The 24833-nt window shown below is 40.2% G+C and overlaps 1 long non-coding RNA gene across 1 annotated transcript; it reads left to right on the top strand.

Moving 5' to 3' along the window:
• Nucleotides 1–1165: 1165 nt before the first annotated feature.
• On the top strand, nucleotides 1166–24833 carry LOC133541065 (uncharacterized). The gene is made up of 3 exons (XR_009803787.1): nucleotides 1166–1268; nucleotides 23098–23168; nucleotides 23811–24833. It is a non-coding gene; the product is annotated as an uncharacterized LOC133541065 (long non-coding RNA).

Here is a 24833-nt window from a genome sequence, read left to right as displayed (position 1 = left end):
CCAAACAATGTGATTTGGGTGGATTTGAGCTGATTTGGGTCAAATATGGCCAATTTGGGCCAATTTGGGCTGATTTGGGCCATTTTGGGACCCCAAACAATTTGATTCAGGCCAATTTGGGCCGGTTTTTGGGCTGATTTGGGTCAAACTTGGGCCGATTTGGGCTGATTTGGGACAAAACAATTTGGGTTTTGGTCCAAAGCAATCTGAATTAAGCCAATTTGGGCCGATTTAGGCCAAAACAGTTTGGGTTTTGTGCCAAAAAAAACTTTGAAAATAAACACAAACTAGAGGGAGAGAAAGGCGAGAAACTGATGGAAGGAAACACAGTTAGGTGAGAATGTATTCTATTTATGATAATATTGTTTATAGTTTGATAGATATAATGCTAATTAATAATGAATCAGAGGCGTGAAATACCATAACTGTAAAGCAGCTAAGAAATATAGTATGTGTTTTTATTGAAATCTCAAGCTCTTCAATTTGGGCCAAAATAATTTGGACCAAAACCGATTTGGGCCAAAAAGAATCTGATTTGCACCAATTTGGGCTGATTGGGACCGATTTGTTCCCCAAACAATCCGATTTGGGCCGATTTGGGCCAAAACTATTTGGGTTTTGGGCCAAAAACTTGCCTCTCCAATTTGGGCAACAACAATTTGGGCCCAGAACCAATTTGGGCCATAACAATCCGATTTGGGCCGGATTGGCCCCAAAACAATTTGATTTGGGCCACTTCGGCCTGCAGTGTGAACGTAGTCCAACTCGTCGGACTACAGCGGTCTTCGGGTAAACCTCGACCATACATGGTCACGTCACATGTGGGACAATATCCAGAGAAGCAAGAAGGAAGGCCAATTTGTTTGGTAAATATCTCCGTGGTTTGATTTCCAGTTTTCAGGACTTATGCAGATGCCAAATACACAAAAACAGGTAGCAATAAGTTTGCATAAGGATTAAGGTTTTTTTCAATAACATTGAATCAAACTTTAGGAATTTGTTGTTCATGTTTTCAGTGTTCAGAAAGCACAGGATTTCCACAATAACAACAACAAATAATTAGTATGCATTTACTGTAATTGGCCACCTGGTGGATTCCGGGTCGCCCAGTGGGCGTGGTCTTGTCATTATACTAAGCTAAACCACCTGCGGAAGAAAAGTGTGTCGACCGTCTGTTAGTTCTTCTATGTTGTTTCTGTTCAATGCAGTCTTTTTCAAGGTTTTGGCGCTCTGCTCCATTCTGTCACCTTCATCCGCCATGGGCTAAAGTAAGTGCATGTTTCGGATTCACGTCAAACATGTCATCGTAGATGTCAATCACCCCCCTGTCTTAGCCTGTGGCGGCGTTTGGAATTCTTAGCCACCATACAAACACTGTATTGTTGTTTTACTCGTTTTGTTTTGTGCCGCACGCACTTAGAAGCAAACACTGGGTGTCAGTAGAATCACATTGTCCAAATACTGGACTCCTTTCAAGACTATCACATGCCCAATAAATTTTATTGTTACATTGAAAAATATGTTTTTGACTTCCGGAGTGTACATATCATGTCTAGATCTATACAATTTGTATGAGGGCCAAAATATTGTACAGTAAACACTTTTTTCATCGCTAAATTAATTACGTTATGTGGGAATTATTCATTATAAATTGAATAATTCTGTAGCTAGGGCAGGGGTCGGCAACCCAAAATGTTGATAGAGCCATATTGGACCAAAAATACAAAAACAAATCCGTCTGCAAAAAATTAAAAGCAATATTACATACAGATAGTGTGTCATGAGATATAAATTGAATTAAGAGCACTTAAAGTAAACTAAATGAGCTCAAATATAGCTACAAATGAGGCATAATGATGCAATATGTACATATAGCTAGCCTAAATAGCATGTTAGCATCGATTAGCTTGCAGTCATGCAGTGACCAAACATGTCTGACTAGAACCCCACACAAGTCAATAACATCAACAAAACTCACCTTCGTGCATTCATGCACAGCGTTAAAAGTTTGGTGGACAAAATGAGACAGAAAAAGATGTGTCATAAAACACGTCCTAGAAAGTCGGAAAAAGTTATACATGTAAACAAACTAAGGTGAGTTCAAGGACCGCCAAAATAAGTAGGACAAAACGGCGCTGGCCAAATACTCGAATCAGTGAAGCATGTTTAATACAGAGGGCTTTATAACAATTAGGGAGGTGTGTGTCATGTTTGTCCTCCTACAGAAACCATATTAAAACAAAAAAAATGTTTTTTAACCCCTCATTTTTTTCCATTTTTTATACAGTTTTGAAAAAAGTCCAGAGAGCCACCAGGGCGGCGCTAAAGAGCCGCGCGGCTCTAGCGCCTTGAGCTAGGGCATAAAATAGTTTTTTATTTTACATAGTGAGAATTCTCTCAAATTAGGGGTACACAGGCTCCATTTAGTGGCAGGCCAAATAATAACTTGATTAAAGTACAGTGTTTTATTTCCCTATTTTCAAACTGTGTGTAAAGTTTCCTTGGCCAAAAATATCAAATATACATGTCAAATAAAACCTTGTTTTAAACGAATACTTAGGCCTACTGCGCTACTGTACTTGGAGAGTCGGGTGTTTTCTGAGGTGGTTTGAAAACTACTGCGATGAGGTGGCGACTTGTCCAGGGTGTACCCCGCCTTCCACCCGAATGCAGCTGAGATAGGCTACAGTAACGCCCCGCGCGACCCCGAACGAGACTTGCGGTAGAAAATGGATGGGTTTGAGAACTACTGCCCTGTAACACCCACATAGTCACAGACTCTGATTGGTTGAGTCTCATGTAGTGATCAATACTACTGCAATATTGATATTTTCAGTTCATTAAACCATTGTAATGCTTGAAAATATGCTTGAATTTATTTTATTTTATTTATTTTTGAATAATTCTGCGACAGAGCAAAGCTGCAAACGTATAAGCTTGACGGGAAGAGGGACTGCTGTTCAGTTTTTTTCAGATTAAAATCTCATTAAACATTCCTCCTAGTACAGTTTTGTACATCATTGCAAACTACAATCACAATAATAACAAATGGTCACAATCATTATGAGAGACAAGAAGACGGTTGTATTCTTTTTAATGCACTCTAACCCATGAATAAAAGTATGCTTACAATGGAGTCAATGCGAAGTCATCTATTCCACCACTGAAAAGCCCTTTAAAAAAACATCCAAAAAGCGCAAACAAGACTCTGTTTACATTTCGGAACCTGAATATTTACCAAGTATTAGTGATATTCTTATTATAAGCGCTGCCTTCTCGTTTATTCTAGATCAGGGGTGTCAAATTCCTTTTAGATCGGGGGCCACATGGAGAAAAATCTACTCCCAAGTGGGCCGGACTTGTAAAATCACGGCACGATAACTTAAAAATAAAGACAACTTCAGTGTTCTGCCCTCACTATACAGTACGTGTTGAGGTTATACAACTTGGCAGACAGCTAACAAACAATCCAAGACATCTATTAAAGTTCCAAAGCAGATAAATCCATTTAGGCTCTTTATTGTTGTTGATCTTGCTTTGTTTTTTTAGTATCTTTACTTTTGTCTTGCACTGGACTTGTATTTTTTGTAGAACTGAAATACACACGATGACAAATTTACAAATGTATAAGCTATGTGATTCAAATAACATACTCAAATGTAACACACAATATGTAAATATTAACTTTACTCAAATATACATTAGTATCAACAAACAAATACTGATGAGTGTTGAAACTATTTCGATGGTGGAAATATAGGACTGGCCGCCATTTTAGGTCCTCAAAACATCCATTCAAACAATGCACAAACATTGTTTTTCAATAAACATCTTACTATCAAATTGAACCACTTTCCACCTTAAAGGCCTACTGAAATGAGATTTTCTTATTTAAGCGGGGATAGCAGGTCCATTTTATGTGTCATACTTGATCATTTTGCGATATTGCCATATTTTTGCTGAAAGGATTTAGTAGAGAACATCGACGATAAAGTTCGCAACTTTTGGTCGCTAATAAAAAAGCCTTGCCAGTACCGGAAGTAGCGGACGATGTGCGCGTGACGTCACGGGTTGTAGTGTTCCTCACATCCTCATATTGTTTATAATCATAGCCACCAGCAGCAGGAGCAATTCGGACCGAGAAAGCGACGATTTCCCCATTAATTTGAGCGGGGATGAAAGATTTGTGGATGAGGAAAGTTAGAGTGAAGAACTAAAAAAAAAAAAAAAGGCGCTGGCTCCAGACAACGGCAGTAGGAGCGATTCAGATGTTATTAGACATATTTACTAGGATAACTCTGGAAAATCCCTTATCTGCTTATTGTGTTAATAGTGTTTTAATGAGATTATAAAGTCATACATGAAAGTCGGAGGGTTGCGGTGAACGCCAGTGTCTCTGAGAGAACCCAATGGAGGAGCCAAGATCACTGCTACCTTTTTGACAGATGCAGGAGGAAGTCGCATAATCTGCTGAAGTAAGAACGTACTTAATATCACAATTGGTTGACATGTGGTAGAGAAACATGTTCGCTTGACCGCTCTGTGTTAAAGCTTCACAACAAACAAAGAAACACCGGCTGTGTTTCGGTTGCTAAAGTCAGCTGCAATACACCACTTTCCACCAACAACATTTTTCTTTGACGTCTCCATTATTAATTGAACAAATTGCAAAAGATTCAGCAACACTGATGTCCAAAATACTGTGTAATTGCGCGATGAAAAGAGACGACTTTTAGCCGCAAGTGGTGCTGGGCTGAAATGTCCGCTCCAACAAATAACGTCACAAGCACGTGTCAACATAAGCGTCATCATTCCGCGACGTTTTCAACCGGATACCTCGCGGGAAATTTAAAATTGCGATTTAGTAAACTAAAAAGGCCGTATTGGCATGTGTTGCAATGTTAATATTTCATCATTGATATTTAAACTATCAGACTGCGTGGTCGGTAGTAGTGGGTTTCAGTAGGCCTTTAATATTGAGTTACATAAACAAGGTAAACAGTCTACTTACAGACTTATCTTTTCCAAAGCTTGTAAGAGCTAACACAACTTGTATACTTCTCAGTTGTCTCATGAAATGAACTGACATCGTCAACCCTGAAGTGCCCAAACTAATGAGGTGTAGTATTTCATATCGCCACTAAGTGTCAGTAAGAGTCTGCAATCAATTGGGCATAACATTCAGATTGTTGTTTTGTTTCAAAATAGAACAAGCACATTCTGAAATTCTACACATCATAAAAGGGAAAAGCGGCATACTTGCCAAGCTTGAGACCTCCAAATTCGGGAGATGGGGCCGGGGTGTATATTGTAGCATACCGGGAGAGTTAGTGCTGCAAGGGTTTTTGGATATTTGTTCTGTTGTGTTACGGTGCTGATGTTCTCTCAAAATGTGTTTGTCATTCTTGTTTGGTGTGGGTTCACAGTGTGGCGCATATTTGTAACAGTGTTAAAGTTGTTTATACGGCCACCCTCAGTGTGACTTGTATGGCTTTGGCTCAAGTATGCCTTGCATTCACTTGTGTGTGTTTAAAGCCACATATATTATGTGATTTGGCCGGCACGCTGTTTGTATGAAGGAAAAGCGGACGTGACGACAGGTTGTAGAGGACGCTAAACATAGTGCCTTTAAGGCACGTCCCCAATATTGTTGTCCGGGTGGAAATTGGGAGGAATTTGGGAGAATGGTTGCCCCCGAAGATTTTCGGGAAAGGCACTGAAATTCGGGAGTCTCCCGGGAAAATCGTGAGTGTTGGCAAGTATGATAAGCGGTAGAAAATGAATGGAATGTTGTTGGTTTTTTTTTACAATTACCTGTTGCGGTTAATAGTATATATACTTTGTCGTTATTTATACTTTCTGAATAAATTATGTGATAATGTTCATCAATCAACTCACTGGTGTTAATTTTCAATCCATGAAGATAAAAAAGATTTTTTTATATCAAAATCCAATTACAGTATTTTATTTATGTAGGACATAGTCTGACAAGTTGGTCAACTTTGACAGCCAATATAGACCCGGAGACAGGGAGAAAGACACCAAAAGACGCTTTGTTTCATCTCCTTTTTTTTTTTATTCTCGAGGATTATAAATTATTCTTCATCTACACAGAAATAAATCAACATCCAAGCAGTCGGCATCCTAATGACAGCAGACATTGGACAGTAAGTGATGTTTTATGTGAAGGCTCAAACAATTTTACACCAAAATGCGATCTCTCATTATTCCACCGCAAAACGTTGGCGTGCGCCACAGCTCACAATGTCCTAGATTACCCAGAGATCCCATTTTTTACCGTTAATTTTTCCCTTTGAAAATGAATGGTCTATTTTTCAAACTGGCACAATTCCCACATTTCTCAACCGATTTGAACCATTCCACCTTCCACACACTACACTCACTTTGGACAATCAAACTACCATTTTCCAAGTTCCAAAATAATTCCAGGAAAACCCTATTTGCAACTCTTCCTGGAAAGTTTTCAAAAGCCACATTTTCAAACCTTTTTTTTATCATTCTACCTTCAAAACATTCTTCTTAATTGGGACAACGAAACTACCACTTTTTTTCCCCGTACAAATACCCAATTTTCCCGAAATTCCAGGAATTCCGAAATACCCATATAAATTCAAACTGTTACTATTGTCAGGCTTTCCCCTGACAGTTTGTCGATGTTTTAGTTTTTTCCTCTGTGTTTAGTATCTCCTGTCTTTAGTGCCTGTCCTGTGCTCCTATTTTGTCAGCTTCCTGTCTTGTTCCCTGAGTGCTGTGTTCCTCCATAGCTGCGGCTGATAGGCACCTGGCCACACCCGTTGCCAATCAGCCCGCTCCTATTTGTACCTGCTTTGTCTTGTGTCAGTTGCTGGATCATTGTATTGTCATTTGGACTTGTCGTTGCCATATGTTGCTCTTGTCGTGTCGATGTGATTCTTTTTAGCTATAACCTGTCGTGCTACAATTTGTCCTGGTCGTCGTAGCGGTAAGCTGTTCTTGTTGGCTATTATTTATTTCCAGTTTTTCTGTTTGCTATCCACTAGCTTCCATACTAAAGTTCCTTTTTGTTTTCTAGCTCCCAGTGCTACCTCCCTTAGTTTGTTATTCTGCCCACGTGTGTGCTTTTTGTTTGTTCTTGTTTTGTTTTAATTAGGGGTTCGTCAACAACTAATAACTCTGACAACTATGTGAACATTTTTAAACCATTTTGAAAAATTCCAACACCAACCTATTCATTACATCTAGGACAATGAATAAATTAACTTTATTTATATATTGATATTTTTTGTTCATTCAAATATGCTTGGAATTTTTTTTATTTTTTAATAATGCTGCGATAGAGCAAAGCTGCAAACTTTTAAGCGTGACGGGAAGAGGGACTAATGTTCTATTCAGTTTTTTCAGATTAAAATCTTATTTTGAAATGGAAGAAGTACTCATCCCCTAAACATTTTTTTAGGCCGGTAGTCTATAGGAGGCTTCACGGTGGCAGAGGGGTTAGGGCGTCTCCCTCACAATACGAAGGTCTTGAGTAGTCAGGGTTCAATCCCGGGCTCGGGATCTATCTGTGTGGAGTTTGCATGTTCTCCCCGTGACTGCGTGTGTTGCCTCCGGGTTCTCTGGCTTCCTCCCACTTCCAAAGACATGCACCTGGGGATAGGTTGATTGGCAACACTAAATTGGCTCTAGTGTGTGAATGTGAATGTGAATGTGAATGTTGTCTGTCTATCTGTGTTGGCCCTGCAATGAGGTGGCGACTTGTCCAGGGTGTACCCCGCCTTCTGCCCAATTGTAGCTGAGATAGGCACCAGCGCCCCCCGCAACCCTAAAGGGAATAAGCGGTAGGAAATGGATGTATGGATGGATGGATAGTTTATAGCAGGGGTCACCAAACTTTTTGAAACAAAGAGCTACTTCTTGGGTACTGATTAATGCAAAGGGCTACCAGTTTGATACACACTTAAATAAATTGCCAGAAATAGCCAATTTGCTCAATTTACCTTTAATAAATAAATCTTTATATATATATATATATATATATATATATATATATATATATATATATATATATATATATATATATATATATATATATATATATATATATATATATATATATATAAAATTGGTATTTCTGTCTGTCATTCCGTTGTACATTTTATTTCCTTTTACGGAAGGTTTTTTGTAGATGAAAAAATAACTTAATTGAACGGTTTAAAAGAGGAGAAAACACGAAAAAAATTAAAATTACATTTTGAAACATAGTTCATCTTCAATTTCGACTCTTTAAAATTCAAAATTCAACCGAAAAAAAGAAGAGAAAAAATAGCTAATTCGAATCTTTTTGAAAAGATTAAAAAAAATAATTTATGGAACATCATTAGTAATTTTTCCTGATTAAGATTAATTTTAGAATTTTGATGACATGTTTTAAATAGGTTAAATTCCAATCTGCATTTTGTTAGAATATATAACAAATTGGACCAAGTTATGTTTCTAACAAAGACAAATCATTATTTCTTCTAGATTTTCCAGATCAAAAATTTTGAAAGTAATTCAAAAGACTTTGAAATAAGATTTAAATTTGATTCTAAAGATTTTTCTAGATTTGCCAGAATTTTTTTTTTATTTTATTTTAATCATAAGTTTGAAGAAATATTTCACAAATATTCTTCGTCGAAAGAAAACAGAAGCTACAATGAAGAATTAAATTAAAATGTATTATTCTTTACAATGAAAAAAATTAATTTACTTGAACATTGATTTAAATTGTCAGGAAAGAAGAGGAAGGAATTTAAAAGGTAAAAAGGTATATGTGTTTAAAAATCCTAAAATCATTTTTAAGGTTGTATTTTTTCTCTAAAATTGTCTTTTTGAAAGTTATAAGAAGCAAAGTAAAAAAATAAACAAATTGATTTAAACAAGTGAAGACCAAGTCTTTAAAATATTTTCTTGGATTTTCAAATTCTATTTGAGTTTTGTCTCTCTTAGAATTAAAAATGTCGAGCAAAGCGTGACCAGCTTGCTAGTAAATAAATACAATTTAAAAAATAGAGGCAGCTCACTGGTAAGTGCTGATATTTGAGCTATTTTTAGAACAGGCCAGCGGGCTACTCATCTGGTCCTTACGGGCACCACGTTGGTGACCCCTGGTCTATAGGATGCCCTTCAATAATTACTATTATATTAAATGAAGATTATATCAAAGACTATAAAAAAATTGGGACCCATTACCTATCTGCTTGACACTCAACATAAAGGGTTGGAATTGGGGGTTAAATCACCAAAATTCTTGTCGGGCCCGGCCACCGCTAATGCTCACTGCTCCCTTCACCTCCCAGGAGGTGATCAAGGGTGATGGGTCAAATGCAGAGGATAATTTCACCACACCTAGTGGTACTTTAACTTTTTCAAATGCAATCTTAGATTGCTGCGTAAATACATTACACAAAAATAACACAGTTGATACAAATACTTCAAGTTGCTTTCAAATAATGATACGGGCAAAATATTAAAAGCACTCTTACGTATCATACATAATGTGGTACTTCTGTTGCAATAGTATCATTATTAAACACTCCTTGTAGTACAGTTTTGTATCACTGCAGACTACAACCACAGTAAAAAAAACAATATCATCAGACAGGGTATATCATTTTTTAAAATATATTATAAAAGTTGTAAATAACATATTACCAAATTAGAATATAATATTAAGTACTAAAATATAATATAAGAAATGTATTTTGGAGAAAAGGCTATAATAAAATGTCTGTGTGTTATGAATACAAAAGTAGTAACAGTGACCTCTTGTGGTCGCAAGGAGTACTTTACTGAAACCCTAAATACATTATTGAAGTATGTATGTATGTATGTAAGGATAAAAGTAGGATTTTTTTTTTTAAATGTTTTTTTTATTTTGATGATGTTTCATCCCTCACGTGCATTGTCAAGGATAAATGGAATGATATGTTACAACAGTGACTGCACCAAGAGATTAAAGATTAAAAAGGATTAAGATTGGAGCGACCCAGGGGCCCATATTACAATGTGAGCCTCGGTCACAGCAGTAATGCAGCTTAGACATGGTGTGGGTTACTGCATGATGGCCTGTCGTCCAACGTGACTGTCCGTCATGCAAAGGTCATCTGTCTGATTGCACACAGGTGCGGCGTAAACTATTTTGAAAGTGTGCAAAAATATACACTTTTTTTTGGGCTTGTTCAATGCCCCTCTGGGTTTGGGATAATGCAACTTTAGGGCTGTTTTATTTTTCCATAACTTTGTTCCAAAAAGGAAGAATGAGGGTGAGCACTTTAATGTTTTTAACCTTTTTGATCATCCAAAGTAGCATATAATTAAAAAAAAAAAAAAAAAGATTACGCCTCTGTTTGTGTTGTTCACATTCGTATGATGAACTTCCTGTCTAATAATTTCATATTTGCACTGCTTTATGTTTACACCTTGCAAGCTTTTATGCATTTTCTTATTCGGTGTGGCCCTGAGTTTTAATACCTGCAGGATGCAAGAATGTCGTGTTTTTGTTGTTGTAATTTTAATAAATTCCATCTGTGAGTCGTATGATCAATAAATCTTAAAAAAAAAAAAAAAATGCCACAATGCAGGAACAGTGGACAAATTTCATTCAATGGAGAACACTTTTATATTTCATGAAACTAAATACAATTAGAGAAAACATAGTAATAATAAGCACAACTATTTACAATTACACAAACCAGAATAAGAAAAGACAAAACAACTTACAATTTTATTATGCAAAAAAAAAAGAAAAAAACATTTTTCAGAATGTTCAAAAAACTAAATTAATAAAAAGACAATACAACTTACCATTTACTCACCCAAAAAAAATGACGAGAAAAAAACCCAACATTTCAGAAAAAAATAAATATGTAATACAATTTTGGACACCAAAATAACAAAAAGACAAAGCAATTCAAATGACAAAAAGGGAAACTTTGTTGCGATCCGCTGCTCGGATCGTTCGTTGTTTAGATTTTTGAGTTTGTTTGCGCACTTCCTGATTGGTTTCTGTTGCCATGGTTGCATATTTGTTTCACCTGTTCCATGTTTCTGGACTCTCACCTGCTTGTTGATTACTATCCTTATTTAAGCCTGCATTTTCTGTTACTCGCTCTCTGATCCTAGCCTTATTTCCCACAACAGTGACGATCGCTATCTCTTGACTCTGGTAATCCTGTTTTATACCGATTAGCTTCCACGCTATCCCTGTGTTTAGTTCCCTAGCCTCCTTGCTAGCGCTTTTGGTTTGTCTTATCCAACTAGCACCAGTGTTTTTGTTCTTAGCGTGTTTTTTAGTTAATAAATCTACATTTCTTACCGTTACGCTGTGTCCGTGCCTGAACTGCATCTTGAAAGAAGCACCTTTAGCCACCATGCTTAGCGAACGTCACAAACTTCTTACAATTGATTTGATTTGATTTGTTTTTTTTATTAAGGATCCCCTATTAGCTGGTTGCCACAACAACCCTCTATTCTTCCTGGGGTTCACAAACTCAATACAATCACATGTAAAAGCATATGATTATAACTGCACAATACAGAAAAAAATTAAAACATTAATAAAAAAACAAGCAAACAATTTACAGTGACAGAATAATAATTGCCATATAAATTACAGTTAAAAGAAATGTAAACGATGAAAAATTGACAGCAAAGTCAATTGTATTGTGTGTGCGTGTGTGCGTGTGTGTATCCCATCCATCCATTTTCTACCGCTTGTCCCTTTCGGGGTTGCAGGAGGTGCTGGAGCCTATCCCAGCTGCATTCGGGCGGAATGCAGGGTACATACTGGACAAGTGTGTGTATATACATATATATATATATATATATATATATATATATATATATATATATATATATATATATATATGCATACACATACTGAAAATACGCACCGAACACAATGACGTGTCGACCTAGGATCATCGACACATCATATTGTTCGGTCCGCACGTGTAAAGGACCGCTGACACGTCATATTGTCCGGTCTAGGTAAAACCGACATGTCATATTGTTCCGTCTAGGAAAGACCGACACGTCGTATTGTCCGGTCTAAGAAAGACCGACACGTCATATTGTCTGGTCTAGGAAAAACCGATATGTCATATTGTCCTGTCTAGGAAAAAACGACACGTCACATTTCTGATCTAGGAAAAACTGACAGGTCATATTGTCCGGACTAGGAAAAACTGACACCTTATATTGTCCCGTCCGCACACGTCCAGGACCACCAACATGTCATATTGTCCAGTCTAGGAAAAACCGACACGTCAAATTGTCTGGTCTGCACACGTCAAGGACCACCTATACATCGTTTTTGTTTTGTCTAGGAAAAACCGACACGCCATATTGTCTGGTCTCGGAAAAACCGACACGTCATATTGTCCGGTCTCGGAAAAACCGACACGTCATATTGTCTGGTCTCGGAAAAACCGACACGTCATATTGTCCGGTCTCGGAAAAACCGACACGTCATATTGTCCGGTCTCGGAAAAACCGACACGTCATATTGTCCGGTTTAGGAAAAACAGACACGTCATATTGTCCGGTCTAGGAAAAACCGACATGTCATATTGTCTGGTCTAGGAAAAACTGACAGGTCATATTGTCCGGTCTAGGAAAAACCGACATGTCATATTGTCTGGTCTAGGAAAAACTGACAGGTCATATTGTCCGGTCCACACACGCCCAGAACCATTGACACGTCATGTTGTCTGGTCTAGGAAAAAAAAACACGTCATATTGTCTGGTCTCGGAAAAACCAACACGTCATATTGTCCGGTTTAGGAAAAACCGACACGTAAAATTGTTTGATCCGCACACGTCCAGGACCACCAGGTCATATTGTCCGGTTCACACACGCCCAGGACCATTGACACGTCATGTTGTCTGGTCTAGGGAAAAAAAAACACGTCATATTGGCTGGTTTAGGAAAAACCGACACGTCATATTGTCCGGTCTCGGAAAAACCGACATGTCATATTGTCCGGTTTAGGAAAAACCGACACGTCAAATTGTCCGGTCCGCACACGTCCAGGACCACCTATACATCGTTTTTGTTTTGTCTAGGAAAAACCAACACGTCATATTGTCTGGTGTAGGAAAAACTGACACGTCATTTTGTCCGGTCCACACACGCCCAGGACCATTGACACGTCATGTTGTCTGGTCTAGGAAAAAAAAACACGTCATATTGTCTGGTCTAGGAAAAACGGACATGTCATATTGTCCAGTCTAGGAAAAACTGACACGTCAAATTGCCAGGTCCGCAGAAGACAAGGACCACCGATACATCATATTGTCCGGTCTTGGAAAAAAGGACACGTAATATTGTCCAGTCCGCACACGTCCAGGACCACGATATGCCATATTGTCCGGTCTAGGAAAAACCGACACGTCATATTGTCCGGTTTAGGAAAAACCGACACGTCATATTGTCCGGTTTAGGAAAAACAGACACATCATATTGTCCGGTCTAGGAAAAACTGACAGGTCATATTGTCCGGTCTAGGAAAAACTGACACCTTATATTGTCCCGTCCGCACACGTCCAGGACCACCAACATGTCATATTGTCCAGTCTAGGAAAAACCGACACGTCAAATTGTCTGGTCTGCACACGTCAAGGACCACCTATACATCGTTTTTGTTTTGTCTAGGAAAAACTGACATGTCATATTGTTTGGTCTAGGAAAAACCGACACGCCATATTGTCTGGTCTCGGAAAAACCGACACGTCATATTGTCCGGTCTCGGAAAAACCGACCCGTCATATTGTCTGGTCTCGGAAAAACCGACAAGTCATATTGTCCGGTCTCGGAAAAACCGACACGTCATATTGTCTGGTCTCGGAAAAACCGACACGTCATATTGTCCAGTCTCGGAAAAACCGACACGTCATATTGTCCGGTTTAGGAAAAACAGACACATCATATTGTCCGGTCTAGGAAAAACCGAGATGTCATATTGTCTGGTCTAGGAAAAACTGACAGGTCATATTGTCCGGTCCACACACGCCCAGAACCATTGACACGTCATGTTGTCTGGTCTAGGGAAAAAAAACACGTCATATTGTCTGGTCTCGGAAAAACCAACACGTCATATTGTCCGGTTTAGGAAAAACCGACACGTAAAATTGTTTGATCCGCACACGTCCAGGACCACCAGGTCATATTGTCCGGTTCACACACGCCCATGACCATTGACACGTCATGTTGTCTGGTCTAGGGAAAAAAAAACACGTCATATTGGCTGGTTTAGGAAAAACCGACACGTCATATTGTCCGGTCTCGGAAAAACCGACATGTCATATTGTCCGGTTTAGGAAAAACCGACACGTCAAATTGTCCGGTCCGCACACGTCCAGGACCACCTATACATCGTTTTTGTTTTGTCTAGGAAAAACCAACACGTCATATTGTCTGGTGTAGGAAAAACTGACACGTCATTTTGTCCGGTCCACACACGCCCAGGACCATTGACACGTCATGTTGTCTGGTCTAGAAAAAAAACACACGTCATATTGTCTGGTCTAGGAAAAACGGACATGTCATATTGTCGAGTCTAGGAAAAACTGACACGTCAAATTGCCAGGTCCGCAGAAGACAAGGACCACCGATACATCATATTGTCCGGTCTTGGAACAAAGGACACGTAATATTGTCCAGTCCGCACACGTCCAGGACCACGATATGCCATATTGTCCGGTCTAGGAAAAACCGACACGTCATATTGTCCGGTTTAGGAAAAACCGACACGTCATATTGTCCGGTTTAGGAAAAACAGACACATCATATTGTCCGGTCTAGGAAAAACTGACAGGTCATATTGTCCGGTCTAGGAAAAACTGACACCTTATATTGTCCCGTCCGCACACGTCCAGGACCACCAACATGTCATATTGTCCAGTCTAGGAAAAACCGACACGTCAAATTGTCTGGTCTGCACACGTCAAGGACCACCTATACATCGTTTTTGTTTTGTCTAGGAAAAACTGACATGTCATATTGTTTGGTCTAGGAAAAACCGACACGCCATATTGTCCGGTCTCGGAAAAACCGACACGTCATATTGTCCGGTCTCGGAAAAACCGACACGTCATATTGTCCGGTCTCGGAAAAACCGACACGTCATATTGTCCGGTCTCGGAAAAACCGACACGTCATATTGTCTGGTCTCGGAAAAACCGACACGTCATATTGTCCGGTCTCGGAAAAACCGACACGTCATATTGTCCGGTTTAGGAAAAACAGACACAACATATTGTCCGGTCTAGGAAAAACCGACATGTCATATTGTCTGGTCTAGGAAAAACTGACAGGTCATATTGTCCGGTCCACACACGCCCAGAACCATTGACACGTCATGTTGTCTGGTCTAGGAAAAAAAAACACGTCATATTGTCTGGTCTCGGAAAAACCAACACGTCATATTGTCCGGTTTAGGAAAAACCGACACGTAAAATTGTTTGATCCGCACACGTCCAGGACCACCAGGTCATATTGTCCGGTTCACACACGCCCAGAACCATTGACACGTCATGTTGTCTGGTCTAGGGAAAAAAAAACACGTCATATTGGCTGGTTTAGGAAAAACCGACACGTCATATTGTCCGGTCTCGGAAAAACCGACATGTCATATTGTCCGGTTTAGGAAAAACCGACACGTCAAATTGTCCGGTCCGCACACGTCCAGGACCACCTATACATCGTTTTTGTTTTGTCTAGGAAAAACCAACACGTCATATTGTCTGGTGTAGGAAAAACTGACACGTCATTTTGTCCGGTCCACACACGCCCAGGACCATTGACACGTCATGTTGTCTGGTCTAGGAAAAAAAAACACGTCATATTGTCTGGTCTAGGAAAAACGGACATGTCATATTGTCCAGTCTAGGAAAAACTGACACGTCAAATTGCCAGGTCCGCAGAAGACAAGGACCACCGATACATCATATTGTCCGGTCTAGGAAAAACCGACATGTAATATTGTCCGGTTTAGGAAAAACCGACACGTAAAATTGTTTGATCCGCACACGTCCAGGACCACCAGGTCATATTGTCCGGTTCACACACGCCCAGAACCATTGACACGTCATGTTGTCTGGTCTAGGGAAAAAAAAACACGTCATATTGGCTGGTTTAGGAAAAACCGACACGTCATATTGTCCGGTCTCGGAAAAACCGACATGTCATATTGTCCGGTTTAGGAAAAACCGACACGTCAAATTGTCCGGTCCGCACACGTCCAGGACCACCTATACATCGTTTTTGTTTTGTCTAGGAAAAACCAACACGTCATATTGTCTGGTGTAGGAAAAACTGACACGTCATTTTGTCCGGTCCACACACGCCCAGGACCATTGACACGTCATGTTGTCTGGTCTAGGAAAAAAAAACACGTCATATTGTCTGGTCTAGGAAAAACGGACATGTCATATTGTCCAGTCTAGGAAAAACTGACACGTCAAATTGCCAGGTCCGCAGAAGACAAGGACCACCGATACATCATATTGTCCGGTCTTGGAAAAAAGGACACGTAATATTGTCCAGTCCGCACACGTCCAGGACCACGATATGCCATATTGTCCGGTCTAGGAAAAACCGACACGTCATATTGTCCGGTTTAGGAAAAACCGACACGTCATATTGTCCGGTCTAGGAAAAAACGACATGTCATATTAATCCGATCTAGGAAAAAACGACACGTCATATTGTCCGGTCTAGGAAAAAACTAAACATAATATTGTCCAGTCTGCACACGTCCAGGACCACCGATACGCCACATTGTCCGGTCTAGGAAAAACCGACATGTCATATTGTCCGGTCTAGGAAAAACCGACACGTCATATTAATCTGATCGAGGAAAAAACGACATAATATTGTCCAGTCCGCACACGTCCAGGACCACCGATACATCATATTGTCTGGTCTAGGAAAAACCGATAAGTCATATGATCTGGTCTTGGAAAAAACGACACATCATATTAATCCGATCTAGGAAAAAACAACACGTGCTACATATTGTCCGGTCTAGGAAAAAAACGACATGTAATATTGTCCGATCCGCACACGTCCAGGACCACCGATACATCATATTGTCCGGTCTAGGAAAAACCGACACGTCATATTGTCTGGTCTAGGAAAAACCGATAAGTCATATTGTCCGGTCTAGGAAAAACCGACACGTCATATTGTCCGGTCTAGGAAAAACCGATACGTCATATTGTCCGGTCTAGGAAAAACCGATACGTCATATTGTCCGGTCCGCACAATTCCGATCCGCACACGTCCGGGACCACCAGCACGTCATATTGTTCGGTCTGCACGTTCAAGGACCACCGACAAGTCATATTGTCTGGTCTATGAAAAGTATTATAAATTATCTTTCATTTACACAGAAATAAATCAACATCCAAGCAGTCGTCATCCTAATGACAGCAGACATTGGGCAGTGAGTGATGTTTTATTATGTGAAGATTATGTAAGATTCTACACCCAAAAAAAACAATCTATTATTATTCTACCGTAAAACTTTGGCACGCTCCACAGCTCACAATATCCTAAATCACCCCAAATTCCCATTTTTCCCATTGAAAATGAATTGGCCAATTTTTCGACCCGGCACAATTCCCACATTTTTTTAACCGATTTGAACCGTTCCACCATCCACACACTCCACTCACTTAGGACAATCAAATGACTATTTTTTAAGTTCAAAACAATTTCTAGGAAAGCCCTATTTTAACCTGTTCCTTGAAAGTTTTCAAATGCCACATTGTCAACTGTTTTTTTTACCATTCCACCTTCAAATCATTCTTCTTAATTGGGACAACAAAGCTACCACTTTATCTTTTCGTATTAATTCCCGGTTTTCTCGAAATTCCAAGAATCCTGAAACACAAGAAATGTCCGATAATGGCTTTTTTGCCGATATCCTATTTTCCGATTTTGTCCAACTCTTAATTGCCGATACCGATATATAGAGTTGTGAAATTAACACATTATGCCTAATTTTGTTGTGATGCCCCGCTGGATGCATTAAACAATGTAACAAGGTTTTCAAAATAAATCAACTCAAGTTATGGAAAAAAAATGCAAACATGGCACTCCCATATTTATTATTGAAGTCACAAAGTGCATTATTTTTTTCAAACAGTGCTTGGAATTTGAGACATGCTCTCCCTGAGAGAGCATGAGGAGGTTGAGGTGGGTGGGTTTGGGGGGGACAGGTGTGTATATTCTAGGGTCCAGAAGAGTTAATGCTGCAAGGGGTTTGGGGTATTTGGTCTGTTGTGTTTATGTTGTTACAGTGCAGATGTTCTCCTGAAATGTGTTCGTCATTTTTGTTTGGTGTGGGTTCACAGTGTGGCGCATATTTGTAACAGTGTCAAAGTTGTTTACACGTTTACCTTCAGTGTGATCAGCTGTTGATCAAGTATGCATTGCATTCATGTGTGTGTGAAAAGTCGTAGTTATTACGTGGCTGGGCTGGCGCTCTCTACTACTCCCTGCATCCGTGTACGCAGCTGCATTTTTAAAAAGTAATACATTAAATTTTTTTGAAACTGATCCCGATAATTTTGAAACCGATAATTTCCGATATTACATTTTAAAGCATTTATCGGCTGATAATATCGGCAGTCCAATATTATCGGACATCTCTAAGAAATACCCATTTAAATTCAAACTGTTAATATGTCAACATTTTTCAACCATTTAGAATAATTCCAATACCGACCCATTCATTACATCTAGGACAATTGTTGTTTTAACTTCTTTTTATTTTTATTCCCGTTTTACCCCAAATTCCCAAATTTCTAGGAAATTCCCATTCAAATGAGTGAACGTATTCACAGTTTTACAATATCCAAAATTCTCAATTTTTTTTTTTACTTGATTCTGACCTGTCAACAATTCACCCACACTGCTCTTCACACATGTCCAACGCAAAACATGTTGTCCTTTTCCCAAAATTCCATGCTTTTTGATAATTTTCTCCCCATTGACAATGAATGGGAAACATACAAGAAACTGCAGATCCCACATTTCTCATCTGATTTGAACAGATCCAACATCCCCACACTCCGCTCACTCTGGACATTTAAGCCAGCATGTTTCGAGGTTCCGAAAATTCCGTGATTATCCGGAAGTACCAGGTTTGTCCTCCCATTGAAAATGAATGGGCAATATTCAAACCTCTCCATATCCCACATTTCTCAAGCGATTCAAACTGTTCCAACATCCACACACTCCACTCACCTTGGACATTCAAGCATTTGAATTCTGCTCACGATCAGCGGTTTGCCGGTTCGTGCACACAAGGCATTCACACGCATTTCATAGCGGAGTGGAAATTTCTAGTTGTTTGTTGTCTCTCATGAAGTCTGCAGTGAGCAGCAATCAGTGATGTTGTCGAAGGAAAAAGCTAACGTGACGCGTTTCTTTAAGTTAATGCATCGCTGTATGCTTGAAATGAGCAAAATAGTGAAGTAAAGTGAATTGTATTTATATAGCGCTTTTCTCTAGTGACTCAAAGGGCTTTACATAGTGAAACACGTGATCTAAGTTACATTTAAACCAGTGTGGGTGGCACTAGTAGCTGGTGGGTCAAGTGTCTTGCCCAAGGACACAATGGCAGCAATGAGGATGGCGGAAGTGGGGATCAAACTTGGAACCTCAAGATGCTGGCACGGCCGCTCTACCAACCGAGCTACATGCTGAAGCACTGCTTGTATCGCACATGGTATCAAACTCAAGTAAACTCTCAGCAGGACTGCTTGTATCGCACACAAGTAAACACTTTGCAGGACTGCTTTTATTGCACATGACATCACACAAGTAAATGCCTTGCAGGACTGCTTGTATCGCACATGATATAAAATGCAAGTAAACACTGCAGGATTGATTGTATCGCACACAAGTCAACACTTTGCAGGACTGCTTGTATTGCACATAATATCACACACGAGCAAACACTCTGCAGGACCACTTTTGTTGCACAAAGTAAATGCCTTGCAGAACTGCTTGTATTGCATATGATATAAAATGCAAATAAACACACCGCAGGACTGATTGTATCGCACATGAGAACACACCAGTAAAAATTCTGCAGGGCCGCTTGTATTGCACATGGTATCACACACGAGTAAAAGCATTGCAGGACTGCTTGTATCGCACACAAGTCAACACTTTGCAGGACTGCTTGTATTGCACATAATATCACACACGAGCAAACACTCTGCAGGACCACTTTTGTTGCACATGATATCACACAAGTAAATGCCTTGCAGGACTGCTTGTATTGCATATGACATCACACACAGGTAAACATGTAAACACACTGCAGAACTGTTTGAATAGCACATGATATCACACAAAAAGTAAACACGCTGTTGGATGGCTTGTATCACACATGATATTACGCACAAGTAAACATGCTGCAGGACTGCTTGTATCACTGTATATTTGTTAATCTGATTCTGATTACGTCAGTGCCTCACCAGCTATAAACCTCACCGCACGTCACTGTCTCCTGTATAGTCTGCGCTGTCAGCTCTAATACAATATCATTATCATAATTGGGGGTGATACTGCACCGCATCGAAATTGGTAGTTTCTAATACTGCACAGGTGTCTAACCCAGATCTTCATTTAAAACTGTCTGTCGCCTAATTAACATGGCACGCCATGTCGTTCAGTGTGGTCTGCCACATCACCTAATGTGATCCTTTGCGTTAGTTTATGTGGCCCACCATGTCATTAACGTGCTTTGCCACGACATTTAATGTGGCCCGTCACAACCATTCAAAGGGGTCTGCAATGTCATTTAAAGTGGACCGCCACGTCATTGATGTGGTCCGTCACCTCATTAAGCTGGCACGCCATGTCATTCAACGTGGTGTGGCACATCATTTAATGTGGTCCTTCACGTCATTTAATGTGGCCTACCATGTTATTCAATGTGGTCTGCCACATCATTTAATGTGTTCCTTCACATTATTTAAGTTGGCCCTCCATGTCATTCAATGTGGTTTGTCATGTTATTATTGTGATTTGCCAAACCATTTAATTAATGTGGTCTGCCACACCGTTTAAAGGCCTACTGAAATGAGATTTTCTCATTTAAACGGGGATAGCAGGTCCATTCTATGTGTCATACTTGATCATTTTGCGATATTGCCATATTTTTGCTGAAAGGATTTAGTAGAGAACATCCACGATAAAGTTCCCAACTTTTGGTCGCTAATAAAAAAGCCTTGCCTTTACCGGAAGTAGAAGCCGATGTGCGCATGACGTCACCGGTGTGAGGGCTCCTCAAATCTGCACATTGATTACAATCATAGACACCGTCAGCGCGAGCGATTCTGACCGAGAAAGCGTCAATTTCCCCATTAATTGCAGCGAGGATGAAAGTTCCGTGGATGAGGAAAGTAAGAGTGAAGGACTAGAAGAAGAAAAAAAAGAGGAGGGCAGGAGCGATTCAGATGTTATTAGACACATTTACTAGGATAATTCTGGAAAATCCCTTATCTGATTGTGTTACTAGTGTTTTAGTGAGATTATAAAGTCATGCCTGAAAGTCGGAGGGGTGTGGTGACCGCCAGTGTCTCTGAGTGAAGCCATGGAGGAGCCAAGAAAGTCACAGTTGCCAATTTGACAGCTGCTGCAGGAAAAACGACACACGCTCCGCTCATGTTTACGGTAAGAGCCAACTTATTACCACAATTTTCTCACCAAAACCTTCCGGTTGACATGTGGTAGAGAAACATGTTCGCTTGACCACTCTGTTCCATATTAAAGCTTCACAACAAACCAAAAAACACCAGCTGTGTTTATGTTTCTAAAAGGCCTACCGAAATGAGATTTTCTTATTCTAACGGGGATAGCAGGTCCATTCTATGTGTCATAGATGATCATTTCGCGATATTGCCATATTTTTGCTGAAAGGATTTAGTAGAGAAAATTGACGATAAAGTTCGCAACTTTATAAATAAATAATAAAAAACCCTTGCCTTTACCGGAAGTAGCAGACGATGTGTGCGTGACGTCACCTGTGTGAGGGCTCCTCACATCCTCACATTGTTTATAATGTGAGCCTCCGGCAGCAAGAGCTATTCGGACCGAGAAAGCGACAATTTCCCTATTAATTTGAGCGAGGATGAAAGATTCGTGGATGAGGAAATTTAGAGTGAAGGACTAGAAGAAAAAAAAAGAAAGAAAAAAAAAGGCAATTGCAGTGGGAGCAATTCAGATGTTTTTAGACACATTTACTAGGATAATTCTGGGAAATCCCTTATCTTTCTATTGTGTTGCTAGTGTTTTAGTGAGTTAAAAAGTACCCGATAGTCGCAAGGGTGTGTCCACGGGTGTGTTGACGCCAGTCTCTGAAAGAAGTCACAAAGCTGCAGCAGGACTGAAGCTCCTCTGATCTCCGGTAAGAGGCAACTTTTTACCACAATTTTCTCACAGAAACCTGCCGGTTGACAAGTGCCATATTTTTGCTGAAAGGATCTGTGTTGGCCCTGCGATGAGGTGGCGACTTGTCCAGGTTGTACCCCGCCTTCCGCCCGATTGTAGCTGAGATAGGCGCCAGCGCCCCCCGCGACCCCAAAAGGGAATAAGCGGTAGAAAATGGATGGATGGATGGATTGAGTAGAGAACATCCACGGTAAAGTTCACAACTTTTGGTCGGTAATAGAAAAGCCTTGCCTTTACCGGAAGTCGCAGACAATGACGTCACCTGTTGAGGGCTCCTCACAACCTCATATTGTTTTTAATGGGAGCCTCCAACAAAAAGAGCTATTCGGACCGAGAAAACGACAATTTCCCCATTAATTTGAGCGAGGATGAAAGATTCGTGTTTGAGGATATTGATAGCGAAGGGCTAGGAAAAAACAAAACAAAACCAAAAAAAAAAAAGGCGATTGCATTGGGACGGATTCAGATGTTTTTAGACACATTTACTAGGATTATTCTGGGAAATCCCTTATCTTTCTATTGTGTTGCTAGTGTTTTAGTGAGTTTAATAGTACCTGATAGTCGGAGGGGTTTGTCCACAGGTGTCTTGAGGCCAGTGTCTGAGGGAAGTCGCCGGCAGCTGTCTGAACGGCACAAGCTCAGCTGATCTCCGGTAAGTGGCGACTTTTTACCACAATTTTCTCACCAAAAACTGCTGGTTGACATTTGGTCGGAATCCATGTTCGCTTGACCGCTCTGATCCATAGGAAAGCTTCACCTCCGGGTATTTTAAACAAGGAATCACCGTGTGTTTGTGTGGCTAAAGGCTAAATATTCCCACCTCCATCTTTCTACTTCGACTTCTCCAATATTAATTGAACAAATTGCAAAAGATTCAGCAACACAGATCTCCAGAATACTGTGTAATTATGCGGTTAAAGCAGACGACTTATAGCTGTGTGTGCTCGCAGCGCTAATATTTCCTAACAGTCCGTGATGTCATGCGTACACGTCATCATTCCGCGACGTTTTCAACAAGAAACTCCCGGGAAATTTAAAATTGCAATTTAGTAAACTAAAAAGGCCGTATTGGCATGTGTTGCAACGTTAACATTTCATCATTGATATATAAACTATCAGACTTCTTGGTGGGTAGTAGTGGCTTTCAGTAGGCCTTTAAAAGTGGTCTTTCACGTTATTTAACATTATTTATTCATTCAATGTGGCTTCTCACGTCATTTTGTACATATGTTTAGTTCAATTCATGCTTTTAGTCGTGACTCTTCACATGTATGCTTCTTTTTTTTTCCTGCAGCCACTTGCATAGAATGAACTTTGCAGTACAAAGAAAAACGAAAAAAGGAGAGAGAGAAAAGAGAGAGAGGGCGTGCAGGAGAGCGACGGGAAGGGAGGGGAAGGGAGGGGGCGGGGGGTGAAGCGGAACCCGGATGCTGATGTTGAGCGTATGGGATGAATAGAAGGAGCCAGGAGGGACGATAAAGAGGAACATTACGAGTTCTGGATCAAAAGAGCCATTTTTAGAACGCTAAACCACTTTTAAGTCCGCTTATTTGACATTTTTAGAGACGTTTTTTTGGGCGGGAGGGGGCTTATAGTCATATATGAGCACCGCCGGTGAGGAGGAGACACCGGACGACAGAATGGTGCTGCTGCCGCTTCTTGAGTCCAGGACCTGGGTCGACTGCCTCCCCTAATCCGATATTCGTCCACAGAAACCCACGGTGGGTTCGCTCAGTTGTAGCCGGCCTGTCTTGGACGTTTCCTGTCGAGGAGGAGGAGGAGGAGGAGGAGGAGAAGGAGGAGGAGGAGGGTGGTGTTAGCAAAGTGTGTACCGGATATTGGAAAAGCCATTCTGGATGCTGATGCTGCTCCGATTGTAGATTGTATTTTTTATTTTTTTATTTTATTTTATCTGGACGAACTATTACATGAAGACAGAAGATGGGATGGTTTTCTGACATTTAAAAAAAAAAAAAAAAAAAAAGGAGGAGGGTGTGGGTGCTGAGGTGTGGGGTCCCTGATATCGACCATGGATCGGCGCATTCTGACTTGGGATATCTGAGACTCTGCACTTGCGAGAAATCGATCCCGTTCGTCTTCCTGCAGCACTTTACGTCAAATGCGTGCACGGAAATAGTAAAACTGAAGCAGCCGGCGTGATTCCGCTTAAAAAAAAAAAAAAAAAAAGAAGGAGTGGGGGTGGCCTTCATAATCACGTCATCTTCCTCTGATCTCCACGTTTTGCACGTAAAATCTCACTACAAGCCCACATTGGCTACATCGGACTTTATTCCAGTTTTTTTTTTTTTTTTGGGAG

This window comes from Nerophis ophidion, linkage group LG23 (genome assembly GCF_033978795.1).
Source record: "Nerophis ophidion isolate RoL-2023_Sa linkage group LG23, RoL_Noph_v1.0, whole genome shotgun sequence".
NCBI classification, from domain to species: domain Eukaryota; kingdom Metazoa; phylum Chordata; class Actinopteri; order Syngnathiformes; family Syngnathidae; genus Nerophis; species Nerophis ophidion.
Note: the sequence above shows the minus strand (reverse complement) of the source record. Positions and strands in the feature narration are given on the sequence as shown.